The following is a 14862-nucleotide window of genomic DNA, read 5'->3' as shown; positions in this document are numbered from 1 at the left end:
CATGGCCGCTCAGTGATGATCCGGCTTATCTGTGAATAGGACAAAGCCTACCACAATCGATTGGATATGATGTTTTAACAGTTTAGACAAGCTGTTAAACTGAATGTTGTGGAGAGGGCTAAAGGACAATCTGTTGGCTCTAATGCATCCAGGAAATTTCCATATTAGAGAATGCTCATATCCATTAAATGAAGACGGAATTGCATCCCAAAATCAAGGCAAATCCGGTGAGCTTTCAGTTGTGTTATTAGCCTTAAAAGAAGAGCAAGTGACTGAACTTCAAATGTGTGCATTGTGATGTATCCCCAAATTCCTTCTGGTCATATCGGATCCGAAAAGGTACAAGGGCAGAGCAGCTCAAGAAAGTGAGGAGTCATGGGCCTTGAGGATCATTATGCCCTGAAAGAAGCTTTGACAAGTTCAATTAAAACAATATAAAAATTCTAGTTGTAAAAGATTCTGCTCAGCTCACACTGGATTGAACCGCATACCATAAGTAACAACTACCCTGTGTCCAACTTAATTTTGACAATGGGCCTTACCAGAAGGCACAGAAAGTGTATTCACACAATTACCACAGAAAACGATATCCTCCATCTTCCCACACAAATGTAAGATTAACTTATTTGAAATCCTAGGTACAATAAAGGGCTAACAAAAATCGAAATTTCCTATCTTGACGATGTTGCAGTCTTCAGCTCAAAGCGTACTTCCTACATGTAATCTTTTAACGTGTTGGGTGTCCTCACCACGTTAAAACTAGTAAAAGGTAAAGTACTGTAAAAGGTGGGGTTTTACCGTAACATCTGTCTAACACAACAAGCCCACTCTGGCAGAGGTTGTAATAAGTATGAAAATAAAGACAGAAGTCTGGATTGATGTAACCAGAGCGCCTTCCATTGTCTCCGTGACGCTGACGCAATATGGAGAGTCCTCACTTATCAGTGCCATGCAATTACAAGAGATATTGATCTTGGGAACACGAGTCAGCATCTCAGCACTGGTGGCCTATTGAGGCAGGTATAAGGCAGCGCTAGCTTAGAAGCTGAGTGGATAAAGTGGCCTCCACAGAATACCCCTCAGACAAGAGTGGGAGTGAAAGCCGCAACTGCTGGGTGGTTGATAGGAGGCCGAATACCCAGGGAGATCCATGGGAATCTCTGCACGTGTAGAGCTTATGCCATGATGTAGCAGAACACACCTTCTGGTGTACAAGAACTATACATAGCAGTCTCTTTTCCTTATACCTGTCAAATAGCGAGTGTCTGGTGCCTCCACAGCTACTCATTGTGTCAACCACGACAAGGCAGAGGTATCAAGACCCACTGCAAGGTTGCACCATTCTTCCCACAAGTATCAGCCACAGGGTCCCCTGCATCTCATATAGTTCGGGATATGCAGGCTTGAAACTATATCTCTGCCGCACGCTCCCACCTTTCCACATCTTATACACTGGCTTGTTTGGGCCCACATGCAAGCGCCAGTGAGTGTGTGTGGTTGTAATGAGATGCCCTGAAGGCAATGTGAGTGCCCTACCTGCCAGCTCCCGCTTCATTCCCTTCTGCCCTTCTAGGTATGCCTGATCTAGGGAAGCCTGCGCTCTCCAGAAACACAGGGCAGACTATTAAGCATTATCATCTCTTCAGAAGATGGGACACAGTCACACTCCCTGGCCAGGAGGGATTTCTATTTGATGGCCAGACCTGTGGATGGTTCAGATCTATGGTAAATCTCAATCAGAAGGACAAATCCATTAAAGTGGGAACAAGCCCCAACCCAGACTATTCCCCAGGTCTTTTGACTCCCTTACATCAACGGAGAACTTGAGGAAAAAATCAACAGGGACAGGTCTGATCTGAGTTCAGTGGATTTGGTCTGATAAACTTGTATTCCTTGGGAATTACCAGCCAGGCAATCATTGAGGGTCAGGGGGCATGTAGTCCCTTTATGAAAGGATTTGTCCCCTCTTTTAAGAATTCATCCAGGTGAGAGGATGTGTTCTTGCTCTGCTCCTTAATAGACCTGGGACTACTTCATGAAGTCAGCCAGAAGACTGAAGGTTGCATGGGGAGAAAAGGACCACTTTGAAACACCAATGGAATGACTGCCACTACACCCCTTTTAAGCTGGGAAGCCAAGATCCCACCAGCTTGATAATTCCACATGTTCTGTCATAAGATTAGCCCTGCAGACTCAGTCTGCATTCTCCTGCAGACCATCCAAAGGCTGTAGGCTCTTGCTTCCATTTAATTTTTCTAATATAGGTAGGCATCAGTTGTGGAATCCCCTTTCAGTCATGAAAAGACAGGCCATCCCCAGGCACATTGTTGCATTCATCTTTGAACATTATTGGACAACTGATTTGCTTTAAACTGCTTTGGTTCATTTTCCTTTCCTCCTAGATTCCTGTCTGCAGCTAGGGTCTGCAAAGCCTCTTATATGATGTGTTTGACTGCAAGTCTTCTTATCTTTTCAGTGCTAATACCGACCCCACCACACCACAGTCCTCCTTCACTCATCTATTTCAAACCTCATCATCTTGCAAGGACATCGCTAAGCTTCAAAGACACCTTGCTTTCCTAAGGGTCCCAACTTGCAGACTCCCGGGGCTGTTTGATTAAAGTGATGCGACACTATATACAGCTGCTCCTGTTTTGGTTGCATTAACCTTTTTTTCCAACATGTGGTTAGTGAATAAACAGTGTGTTTGTCCATATCTCGTGGTTTACAGTATGATGGGCTGGATTATGGTATTTTGTATGGCTCAGATTTAGTCCATTTCCTACACTGCAGATGTTATGCCAGGTCAGTATCTAATCTCCCGTCCCCAGAGAGGCACAGTCATCCTACACACCTAGATAGCAAATTAAGTACAAACTTCCCTGGTGAATCTAATCACTCATCATTTTCTATCCCCAACACAGGTTGCTACCGTCACTGGGTTAATCAGCACAAGCAAGAAACTTCTGTTTGCCAACTTACCTTACTGCCAAGTTCCAGACCCTTGCTAAATTATTTTCATGTCTGCAGTGGCCTTGCTGAGATTTCAAATATGCTAAGCAAGGCAGGATAGATCAACAACACCTCAGTACATCAGAGAAGATACTGGAGTACAGAGCATACTCTGAAATGCTTCCACAGGTAGCCCAAGGGGGCTTTGGGGGAGACAGCCGACCACCAGAGGTTTGGGGAAGTGGAGCAGACCACGTGCCATGGGCTATGTTTGGGCTACTTTGTAGCCCTGGGTATTCAAGCCAGCATTTTGTGCTCAATGCCACTATTTTGTTGGTGACACGGCGGCTGGGGACTAGCTCAGGTCCTTTTGTCCCTCCCTCCCAGCCCTGTAGCTTGAGCAGTTTCAGAGGACCTTGTTAGAGTGTTCAAGGTTTTTGTGGGTCAGCTTGTTGGCTGGAGGTGCACAAGGGGAGCTGTATGTTCAGGGTTGTCGCTGTGCAGCTAGGCGGGGGCATGACAAGTTGCCATGGTGTGCAGAAATGTACAGTTGTTCGAACTGGCAGTCCAGGTTAATAGAGAGCGGTTAGACAAGAGAATGCATGGATGATTCAGGAAATTAAATGTTGGCCAAGAACTTATATTAGTTACAGTTGCAGGGTTATGATAAGATAGAGTATAGTTTAAAGATAGGAAGCTGTCTAAATAGTTCAGGAAATACATGATTACAAGGTCAGGGACAAAGGGGCAGAGCAGGATGGGTTTTTTTACAGAGTTGAATTGGTAGGCCTGGTAGGAACTTGTGATGCTTCTACAATTCTAATGCAAGGAACAGTAATCCTCCTACGTTTGCTGGCTTTATCTGTGAAATTTGACTGAAAAAACAACAAGAGATTTCCTCATTTCACCCAAGGCCTTTGCACGAAACTGAGTTGTTATGGGTAACCCATCTCCCACCTATTTACACCCATGTCCCACACACTTTCAAATGAAGTTGATTGCTCAGATCACTATTCTTTGACATTCTTCCTAGGAACAAAATACATCAGCCACAATTTAGAAAGAAAACAGTGATTATAAAATACAGAAACATTACTGAAGGTGCACTGAGAACCTCTCTCATCACACCACTTAACAGCCTGGATTTTCACACCAACATGAATACACGTCTAAATAATTACATATAAGTATAAGAAAGCTATGTTGAAAAGGTGGCCCATAAAGATGGAAATAATTCAGAAACTTGCATAGCAAAACATGATTCAACAAAAACTCAAACTTACAAGCTGAAAAGAAAATCCTAGAAAAATCAGAAAAATGGACAACTCACCTAGTATTAAACTAACTGGAAAAAAGCTAGAAATACATACAAATCTGAAATGCAGAATGCAAAAGCAGCGTACATTCAAAAGCAAACCGCCGGCTCTCAAACCCCAGCGAAAATTGTATTACATTTTTTCAATGAGACACCTCAGATCATAAACTGAAAGTCACTATCCTTTCTGAGGAAAAATGAAATCAGTGCCCAAGATTTTTTCAAAGAAAATAAGAAATAAAGTTCTGCCTTCTAGTTCTGCAAAATCTACCTATTTACTCAAAACAAACAACACATGAAACACATTTAAAGTACTACAATCAAATCTAACAATTGCAACCAGCGTTCTACTTGATAACTTCTACCTGCTAAAATAATAAAATACAATTTTCACCTTATGGTACCATTGTGGCACTCTCTGAACTAAAGATTGTCCAAATGTCACTAATCCATACAAAAAAACAATGCCGATCCAGAAATCCTTGACAATCACATACCAATTACCAGCTCATCACGGCTAAGGCAAAGCCATGGAGGAAGGGGTAGCACCTTAACTAAACAAATACATTGGCAATCATTCTCTTCCTTTACAGTCACATTCAGGATTCAGGGCATGTGTAGAAACGGTCACAGTAAGAGTCCTAGATGATATTCTGCAAATCCTTGACAATGAGGATATATGCTATTTAATTCTAGTAGACCTATTGGCTGCATTCAACACAGTTGATAATAAAACAGCCTTAAATACACTAGAAAACAGAATATGACTGAAACAGGAAGTGTTCTATTGGTTAAAATCTTTTCTGCTCCAACATAGTAAATTAGGAGCCTGCAAATCTAAACTGAAAAAACCTATTTGGCTATTTGTGAAGGGGATCCACAAGGATCCATATTTTCACCAGTCTTCTACATGGAACTTGTTGGTCAACTCATGGAAAACTCAAACATCAAACTGCACCAATACATATATGAGCCACAATCATGCTTAAAAATATCCACTCTAATGGACAGACCAACTCTTAAATGAGGATTGAATTGGATATTAACTGGGTGTCAGACAATTCCTTGAAATTCAACCCTCCAATCTGTGCTCACGCTAATATCCAGAAAATCAAAACTAAAACAATTACCCAGACTTAAATGCTATGTTTAAAGACTTAATGGTGTTCATCTTCTCCCACCACAGAGGTCAAATCACTGGACTCCATCATAATTATTAGCACACAGCCTCTCTCGAACGTCACATCAGCAAACCGGCACCATCGGCACAATTCAATCTGCACTAACTAAAAATAATTAACACACATATCACAGCTAGTCTCCGATGCTCAACAAAATACTGCTGCTTATGCTTTGTTCATTTCCAAACTCAGGGGTGGGAAATTTTATAAAATATCAACTTGTCTTTAGGAAAGATACTTCATAAATCTATTTGTTCTTTAAAAAAAAACAGTTGTCCCTTTGGTGCCATGCAATGAAGTGACAAATGATGGTAGTGTTCTCATTATATCAGAGCCCTGATAATAGCCTCTCTGATTATGCCAGGAGGATTTTGATTCTAGCAATTACCTGACTTTGCCAACTTTCCGCACATACAGAGCTGGAAGTAGCGAGAAGTGGTAGGTTCGGGGTCTTAATACATTACTGAGCCTTTGCACACCTTCAAACCTCCATGTTTAATGGTTTTCACCAGCTCTCCTCTGATCTCTTTCTATACTGAGAAAAGAAGGAAATGTACTCCTTACAAAGGTAGATGTACAACTTTTTCCAGAGTGGGAAAATGGTTGTAGGGAAAGTGAACTTACAAACGCTCAGCAGATTTTCACATGAGCAAACATAAGACATGCATATTTATTCATGCTAAAATGTAGTTCACAAGATTTTTCTCGGGTGTTAGGTGCTTAGGTCTCCTTCTGTAAATTCTTGTGAATTAATAAAAGTAGCAAATCTGAATGTTTATATTACATTGGTGAGGGCCTGACAGCTCCCACAACAATAAAGTTTTACTAAAACCAAATCAAAACAAAACGTGCATTACCATAACAAAAAGATTGGCAATTACAGCTAGACTTATTGTCTTTGCCAATGCTTGTTTATTTTACTATAATGATACCGAAAGTGGTCTTACATTGATTTTCCATTAGTAATATTTTTGGAAACACATTTAACTGAATGATGCCTCAAAGAAATGATACATACAACAGCATAGTTTAGCAAAACTTTTTTCTTCTAGTTACTTTTTTTTTGTCCACATTTATTTTAGAAGCAAAGAATCATCAATCTTGCCTTCAGGATTGTGTAAGTATTTGCATCTATTCAGAGAGTATTTTGGTAGCACTATAGGTAGCCTCAAATCCTTAACTTTGCAAACATGTATATACATTTTTATACTGGAACCACAGTCAGTAGTGCAAGCAGAGACACAGCATTTCCTTAGAGTACTCATCTTATTGATAAAAAACTACAAGATGAATAGCAAGAGATCTGGATAGAAGTCTTACTTTAAGTGCAGACATTGCTATTTCACAAATCCATAATGTGATACTGTGAACTGACAGCCAAAGTGTTTCTCCAGCAAAGGTTAGGGACTACTTGACCAAAGGACACAATAGGCATGAAAACTTCCACACCCCTACAGATTGAACACAGGCAAGACCATCCTAACTGGACTTGCACCACTACAGTGCTATCTATCAAAGCAGTCGTGCATTTCAAGCGTGACTGTCACTGAAAAAAAAGAATGACCACATTTCCCTAATTCTGAGGAATCTTCACTGGCTTTCCCTAGATGTTAGAATCAAATTCAAACTTTTTAATTTACCACCTAGGCATATTCAGTTACCTACCAATCTTCTGAAAATCTCTGGTGGCATAAAAGAATCCAGCAGCAAGGCCTTTCTCACTCTGGAAACCCCTAAATTCATAAAAACGCAAGATCAAAGGCAATCCTTCACGGGACTCGTGCCCACAACTTGGAACACCCTCCTAATCTGCTTAAGAACAGCACCTTATATGCCTTCCTTCCGCAAAAACCCAACATATACCTATTCACAAGATACCTTAACTAGGAACTGTCAAGATAAGTTAAGCCACCTCAGGGAAACAAGATCTCAAAACACTTTATATACAAGTTACAACTCCCCACGTTGGCATGCTTTGAAGGTACTCAGAAAATAATTTCACAGTGTGAGGAGGGAGCAGGCCTTGGCTATGACGAGGCCTGGTGCCAAAAGCTGACAAGAACTCTGCCCCTCACCAAGCCCCCCACCCCTTCCCAAAAAAAACAAGGGTCATTGAGGCGGTCACCAATATCCTGGGATGTTTTCACACCTTTTATGGACATCGGCTGCTTACAGCCTCTGAACACGAGCTGGAAACCCACTGTTTACAGTGGTTTTCAGTTTCATGCTACAGTGTGATTACAGCTCCCCATTGAGTGACTGTGTGAAGGGAGCCAAAATCGAGTGACACAAATGGTGGTCTGAAGATGCATCTTCCAATCAAGATGGTGTTATAAGGTTGACTTTATGCTTCATTGGGACTGACAGGTACATTCACAAACCAGAGGCTTCCTTAATACCAGGACGGAGAATCACCGGCCTTGGGAGGGGGACCCAGCTCCTGCTTGACTGAAAGTGTAGATAGGCCATAGTCAGAGCTACAGCATAATGAGGGTTCAGGCCCTGGACCTTGACATCAAGGTACAGACTGTTATGTGTCCCAAGCTCCCCAAGATACACTCTTAAGGGTCAGGGGAGCCTTCCCCTCCTCAAAGCAGGGTTGAAAGCTCCAATTGGGTTCCCAGTCACAGCTCCAGCAACCCCAGGGTGCTAGCCCCTGGGCCTCAGCTGCATTTGCCCTCTCGTGAAACCACAAAGAGCGCAGGGCAGGGTTCTGTAAGCCCCAGAGGCACTTCAATGATTCAGTGGGGTGAAAACCTCTGGCCAGGCGCCGGTCAGAGTTCCAGAAACCCAAAAGTGCTGGACCCTTGGCCTGTGTTTCATTCACCATCTTTTGATGTCACAAAGGACAGGATTTCACAGGTTCAGGGAGGGCTCTCCTCTTTCATGACATGCCCCGATCATAGTACCGGGCGGCCAGCAGTGAGCCTCCACACCCAGATGTTGTCCACCAAGGCAAGTAGAAACTTTCCACTGCAACCAAATTCTCCGTATCCAGTCATCTGGTCAAACACTCCATAGGAATGCCTAGGGTGCTCAGGAGGCATGGTTCCCCTGGAAGTCTTGACGGCTCAGTAGAAGCTTCAAGATTGGATACATTAGTTCAAACATCGCCCTTGGTCACCCAGGGCACACAGATCACAAGAAATTATAGTGAACTTCCTTCAAATTAGATAGGAGAGGGTTCTCACAACCTGCTATTCATCCAGTTGCTCCCCTTTGACAGTGTAAGGGCCTGGCTGCTCCCTTCTGGGGCCTGAGTCTTTGGCCACCTGTCACACTTTCCCAGAGAGCAGGCAGTGGCATGAAGTGGACATCCTGTGTAGGGCAGCCCGCTGTGCAAAAGTCCAACTGGCACACAAGTCTGATCAGTGGGGCATACCTGATCAGTTTAGTGATTGGCTACTTTTCCATTCTCGACTGTTGTTTCAAAGATTTTCTGACCTGCCTGGGATTATTGGAAATGAAACTATGCCTATTCTTGAGTCATCTCAGCAGGCTTCCTCACCATGCAAAATAAAAGCCACACCCAGAAGCTCACACCTTAGGGACTAATCAGGGTGAATGCAGTAGGGTGGTGACAGCCCTGGACACTACTTAGTGGTGTGGTCCCCATATGGCACTCAATTGCCAATCTTCACCCAGCTGATTTTCACAGCAGCTCAGCATGACTGTTCCTTGTGGTTCTCCCCATCACTGACGCCAGGGGTGAGGTGGAAACTCCTACGTCTAACTTAGGCTGTAACTTGGCCTGCCACTCCCTTCTGTCACTGAGGAGCAGGCTGGAACGCAGTACTCATGCAATTGTCCTGGTGGAACCAGCCCCTGCATGCAGCAGGTGCCTGCAGGCTGTAAAGGGTGCAATCGTTGGGCTGGGACAGACATGTGTCTCCTTCTTTCTGTAGATGCAGCTAACTGGTTGATTTTGCCAGGAGCATTTCTTAATAAATTATACTAAGGTTCCTTTTATCACTACATCTGTTACTTGGACAACTGTGGTAATTCCAGAGCTAATATATACTAATGAACACTAACTTGCCTGGATGCATGCATTTATCAGACCAAACCCAACCTGGACACGCCCAGTTACCTTAGTTATTCTAGATACATTCAGGCCAATCAGACATCCCCATGATGGTATATTTGGACAGCTACTCTATCTACTTTCAATGGCATTTTCGATACCTTACATGGTGACTAGGAGTAGTGGAGAATCAGGGTTTGATTCTGTCGGGGGAACCTGAGAAACAACTACCAATATGAGGGTGGCAGTAGGTATGTAAATTATATTCCACTCTCTATTCTGGGATGTGGTGACGAAAAACAACAATACAAGGCTACTTGGGGGCCCTGGTATTAAAATAGGTATACTTCAAATCCTTTAATGAGGATCCACTGGAGGGCAGGTCTGGTGCCAGCAGCAGCAGTAATTCTAGCTCCAATAGCATATAAAATAGTTACTGCATTTAAAAAGTAGTTAAAAAGCTCATTGTTTGATCTTGGAATAGATCAGGTGGACCTCCACAACACAAGCTATCCCTAGTCCCATCCTGTGCATCTCAGTGACCGTTTGATGCTTTTGACTGAGAGTTCTGGGGTCCGAAGCATTCACAAAGAAAAAAATTAAGAGTGTTCAAAGCACACAGATCACCTGAATACTGCAGCTAGGAAAAATGGAACAGGACTCTAGTGCTATTTTGTTGAACAGGTGAACAGTTTGTTGAAACAGGGGCCATGATGAAGAGGGATGGCCGGGCATTTGCACTGTGCACTAGAAGTGAAATATTTTCATTAATAAAGAAAGAAAATCTACAGCTGTTTTTGACCATTTTAAGTTTTGTCTAAGAACTGATAGGGGAAAAACAGGGTTTCTTATCCAACTCAAAGTTTAATAGCATCAGGTAAAAAAGGTGCTCCTCCATGCCGACCAGCTCTAAAAAGCCCCAGTGAGTTAATGGGAGTGGGTGACAGGGGGTGCGAATAAGAGTTCAAGCCTGCACCGATCTGTGGCCCTGATCCACTGGGCATTGGATCAAGGCATCAGCCACAGCCACCTTGCCTATAAAGGGCAATGAGGCACCTGACTGGGGAGAAAAACTGCGCACGTCTGGACCGATCAGCTCCAAGAATCCCCAGTGAAAGGAGGGTGAAGCCATAGCTAAAGCCATTGCCCTGAGCCACATAACCCTACCAGGTTCAGAGTGTCACCAGCCCCAAGGGTTTGTAAAGTTTAAAGATATCCACCTGCTAATGCTAATCAACTTTGAAATCATGCTTTGGCAAAAAAAAATCACCAGTGACATTTCATTCTCAAGGCAGATCCGGCCAATAGACAAATATGGGTGTGTCAACTCTGTGCCACACCCATGAATCATGCATTCTTTTTGTACACACAATGTCACTGGCCAAGCTGGCATGGATAATTTCACATACTAGCACTCAAAATACTTTAATATTGCATTACTATCTTCTTGATTTAATTGGATTGATTACTGAATGGTAATGCACGTTTAAAGCAATTTTCAGTAGTTTTTTTATCCTGGATATTTGTAACGCTTTGTGAGAAGCTATTGAGTTAATTCTGTAGCATCACACACCCCTACAAGACCTTTGCAACAAGCTCTTCGAATTCTTCTGTTACAAAATTATCTAAATATACACTAACTTAGACTCTCAGCCGGATCCTGTCAGAGGTGCAACTCAACTTCAGCCAAAGAACAACCCTGACATCATGGCCCAAGTCGAAATCACTGCTACTGTGAAGACCATCCACTCAAGGGCCTCATCTGGCCCTTGCCCCCACCATGCCTTTACCAAATACTCCAACAGATCAGCAAAGCACTAGCACTCATCCTCAATGCCTCCATCGACTCAGTACGATGCCCGGACAGCTAGAAAAATGCCACTGTTGTGCCCTTGCTCAAGAAACCATCTGCTGACCCAGCCACACTTTCCAACACAGACCAATCTCCCTCCTATCATACTTAGCAAAGGTCTCAGAAAAATTAATTAACCGACACCTCACCAACGTCCTCAGCAACCACCAACTCCTCGAAGCAACACAGTAAGGATTCAGGCCCACCCACACTGCAGAAACAGCATGCATCACCAATGCAAAAACAGCACAAATCACCACCACAGACAACATCTGCATGGTCCTTGACAGAGGAGATACAGCAGCTCTCTTTCTCCAGGACCTCTCTGCAACACTTGACATGATCTAACACACCGTCCTCATCAGGTGCCTGCAAGAGTTTTGCAATCAAGGATCCACTCTTCACTGGATCAGTTTCTTCTTAATAGATAGAACACAAGCTGTCAGCCTGGCACCTTACTCCTTAGAAACCCACAAACTCATCTGCAGAGTGCCTCAAGGTTCTTCGCTAAGTCCCACCCTTTTCAACGCACACATGATCCCGCTGGCCAACGTCATCTGCACACACTACATTAACATCTTCTCCTGCGTGGATGACATGCACCACATGCTCTCCCTCTTAGTCAAGGCCAACACAAGAAATAAATTTACCACTTGCATGACTACGGTTGCTACCTGGATGAAAAGCCAACCATCTCAAGCTCAACACCAACAAGACAGCAATAGTGACCTTCAGCAAGAACATCTTGCAGTAGGACTCCAGCAGGTGTCTGGCCAAACTTGGATGCACACTCACACTCAGCACCAGGAACTTTGGAACAAACTTTGACAGCAAACTGTGCTTGACCACACAATCAATGCCATATCTGCATCCTGCTTCGACAGCCTGAAGATGCTGAGGAAGATATTCAAATGGCTCCCAAGCAACAATAGAAAAACACCCTTGCGACCATCAAGTTGGACTACGGGAATATCCTCTGCGCCAGGATCACCAAGCAAGTAACTAGAAGACTACAAACCATCCAGGACTCAGCAGCCAGACTCATCCTCAACCTCCCACACAGAACTCACTTCACACCATACATCAGGGAGCTCCACTGGCCACTGCAACTGCCAGCTCAAATTTATGAAAGATGTATCATTGACTGTTGGTCTAATGATATGGTTATAGGATTTAATAATGAAAAAGACAATCAAAGAAAAGTGAGGTTTAAAAAAGTTACTGGAAGGCTCTCCGTGTATATGCCCTTAACCCAGGTATAGATTAGCCCAAGTTGATAAATATTTTCCCATTTGACCAAAGGAAATCTATAAAGCACCATAAAATCAGTAGAACCGCTTATATTACTGTTGACAGCAGTGGGTTTACCACCTCTACAAATGAGTTTCTGAAGCCAGAACACCAACCAAGAAATGAACCCTCACCAAAAGGCAACATAAACCCATAAATACTCCATCTATAAACAAGAGACATGAGAGTTAGACTTTGATGTAGAAACCGCCTAGACATTTTCCGATGACGTGCCAGTGCCACTAACCTAAGTGGTGAGGAAAAATAGGGAAACTGATTACCCTGGCAGCTGGGAGCCCACAGGCTATCAAGAATGTCCCCTCTAATAGATCAGATATTGCCACCTCGCCAGAGATGCCAGTGTTACAGAAAGCAGAACCCAGGCCTTTAAGGAAGCTACTCTTAGTGCTCGCCCACTATGTACCCGACACTTTCGGGAATGCTTTGTTCACAGTGGAACACAAGAACGTTAATTGATGAATAGAGTGAATGACACAGTAGTGGAAACAGAAGTTTTTGCACTGTTTGATGTACTATTTTTGCCATTTCTTGTTACTGATATAGTGGGAGTGTTAAACTGTCATCTTGGAGAACAATGATAATATTGGATGGAAAGTTGTAAAAGGTGGCCCTTAAACAGCCAAGGTGGCTCTTCGTCCCTTGTACTATTTTAGTGTTTATTCTTTTTTATATGGGGAATACACTGTAGACACTTTTTAATGCCTTATTAATAACTCCTTTCTGTGCCAAATTTTCTCTCCAACCCACTCCCTCTCTTCCACATTTTCTTATCTTATGATGCCCACTATTGGTGTCTTTGCACTTCTGGCAAACACTTCTGCTGTTAAATGGTCCCCGCTGTCCACGCCTAGCTCTTCAGCAACTATTTACCTCCTGTGTAAGCAACTAATGGGAGACGTTTAATAAACTTGCCTGAACAAGTGGTTTATGTCTCTCTGCAAGCTCGCCACCTCTACTTCCCAAAGCCATACACATAGTTGTAAACTGGTCACATATAACAAGTGCACAACTATACAAGCCAGCAGCGCTAACCAATCTGGGATTTTTAGCCTCATAGTTACAGTGTGAGATCACAAGCCCCAGAATTCTAAGTGATTGTCACTGAGAAAAAAGGAATGGCTGATTTCCCCACGACTTTGGGCCAAGCAACAGGTGTGCATGCGAGTACAGTACCTATTGATCCTATAAGAACCACTCAGTGGCTGCACTGCAGCACGGCACTGATGAACAATACTGTTAGGTTGAAGGCAGCAGCACTTTAAAGGTTACCTGACTTGGACAGTTTCATCACAATGTTGGTCAGATATGGATGGCTGTTTGAAGCCCCATTTCAGGAACTCCATTAGCATATGCAACTATGGAATACCCAAAGAGATCCTGCTGTCCCTGTATGTAGGTTTCCCTTTCACAGGTTGTACTGGACCTCTGTTTGTGGAAGGAAGTAGATGAAAGAAAGGCACGCGCTGTACTCAGCCGGTAACAGTCCCAAGGCCAGAACAGAGGGATGGATGAAAAGGCACAAAGGAAATCTAGTCAAGAATGGTCACCAAAGGATTTAGCCATTGTCAGTGTGATATGGGGTTTAAACAGTTCATCTTCAAAGTGGGCGGGTGGGTGTCAGACAGATAGGATCCAGGAGCCATGCGACGGGGCAGGAGCACAGAAATTAGTTACAAACCACACATCCAAGCATAACTATCAAAGGCAAGGAAGGTTCCCCTGAAATCTGTGGGCCTCCAAGGACCCTAGCCTCACAAAGCAGAGAGTGGAAGGGAGTGAACGAGGGGCAGACAAGCATCTTCATAATATTAAACAAGCATTTGCAATACAATGGGTCTCGCGCTTGCTCGAGTTAGAGCTATTACAAGAGTAAATTCCTAACTGGACTTTTCTTGCCACATAAATTGAAAATGAAAAGTAAAACAGTTTAAATAAACAAGACAATTCAAAGGGCCACAGCTGCCATGAGCATGAACCCAAAGGAGAGACACAAAATAAAAAATAAAAGTTTGCTTGCAAACGTATTGGCAAACGTGCAATTATCCATGTAACAGGGTCAATGGCCAAGGCGGTAACAAAACTGCCCCAAGGAGGGACGAATGTAAAGCATTTACCAATGATGATAGAGGATTTTTGAAAGACAATCCCATGAACTAATGATAATGATAGGCGTGCAGTCGGTGTGGTTAAAAGCCCACAGATAGATTACACGTCAGAGCATCTGCGC

At 43.3% G+C, this 14862-nt stretch overlaps 1 protein-coding gene across 1 annotated transcript in view; it reads right to left on the bottom strand.

Annotated features, from left to right (window-relative positions):
• ENGASE (endo-beta-N-acetylglucosaminidase) overlaps positions 1-14862 on the bottom strand; it is a 234143-nt gene that overhangs the window by 195288 nt on the left and 23993 nt on the right. The window lies entirely within an intron of this gene.

Source organism: Pleurodeles waltl, chromosome 7, assembly GCF_031143425.1.
Source record: "Pleurodeles waltl isolate 20211129_DDA chromosome 7, aPleWal1.hap1.20221129, whole genome shotgun sequence".
Lineage (NCBI taxonomy): Eukaryota > Metazoa > Chordata > Amphibia > Caudata > Salamandridae > Pleurodeles > Pleurodeles waltl.
Note: the sequence above shows the minus strand (reverse complement) of the source record. Positions and strands in the feature narration are given on the sequence as shown.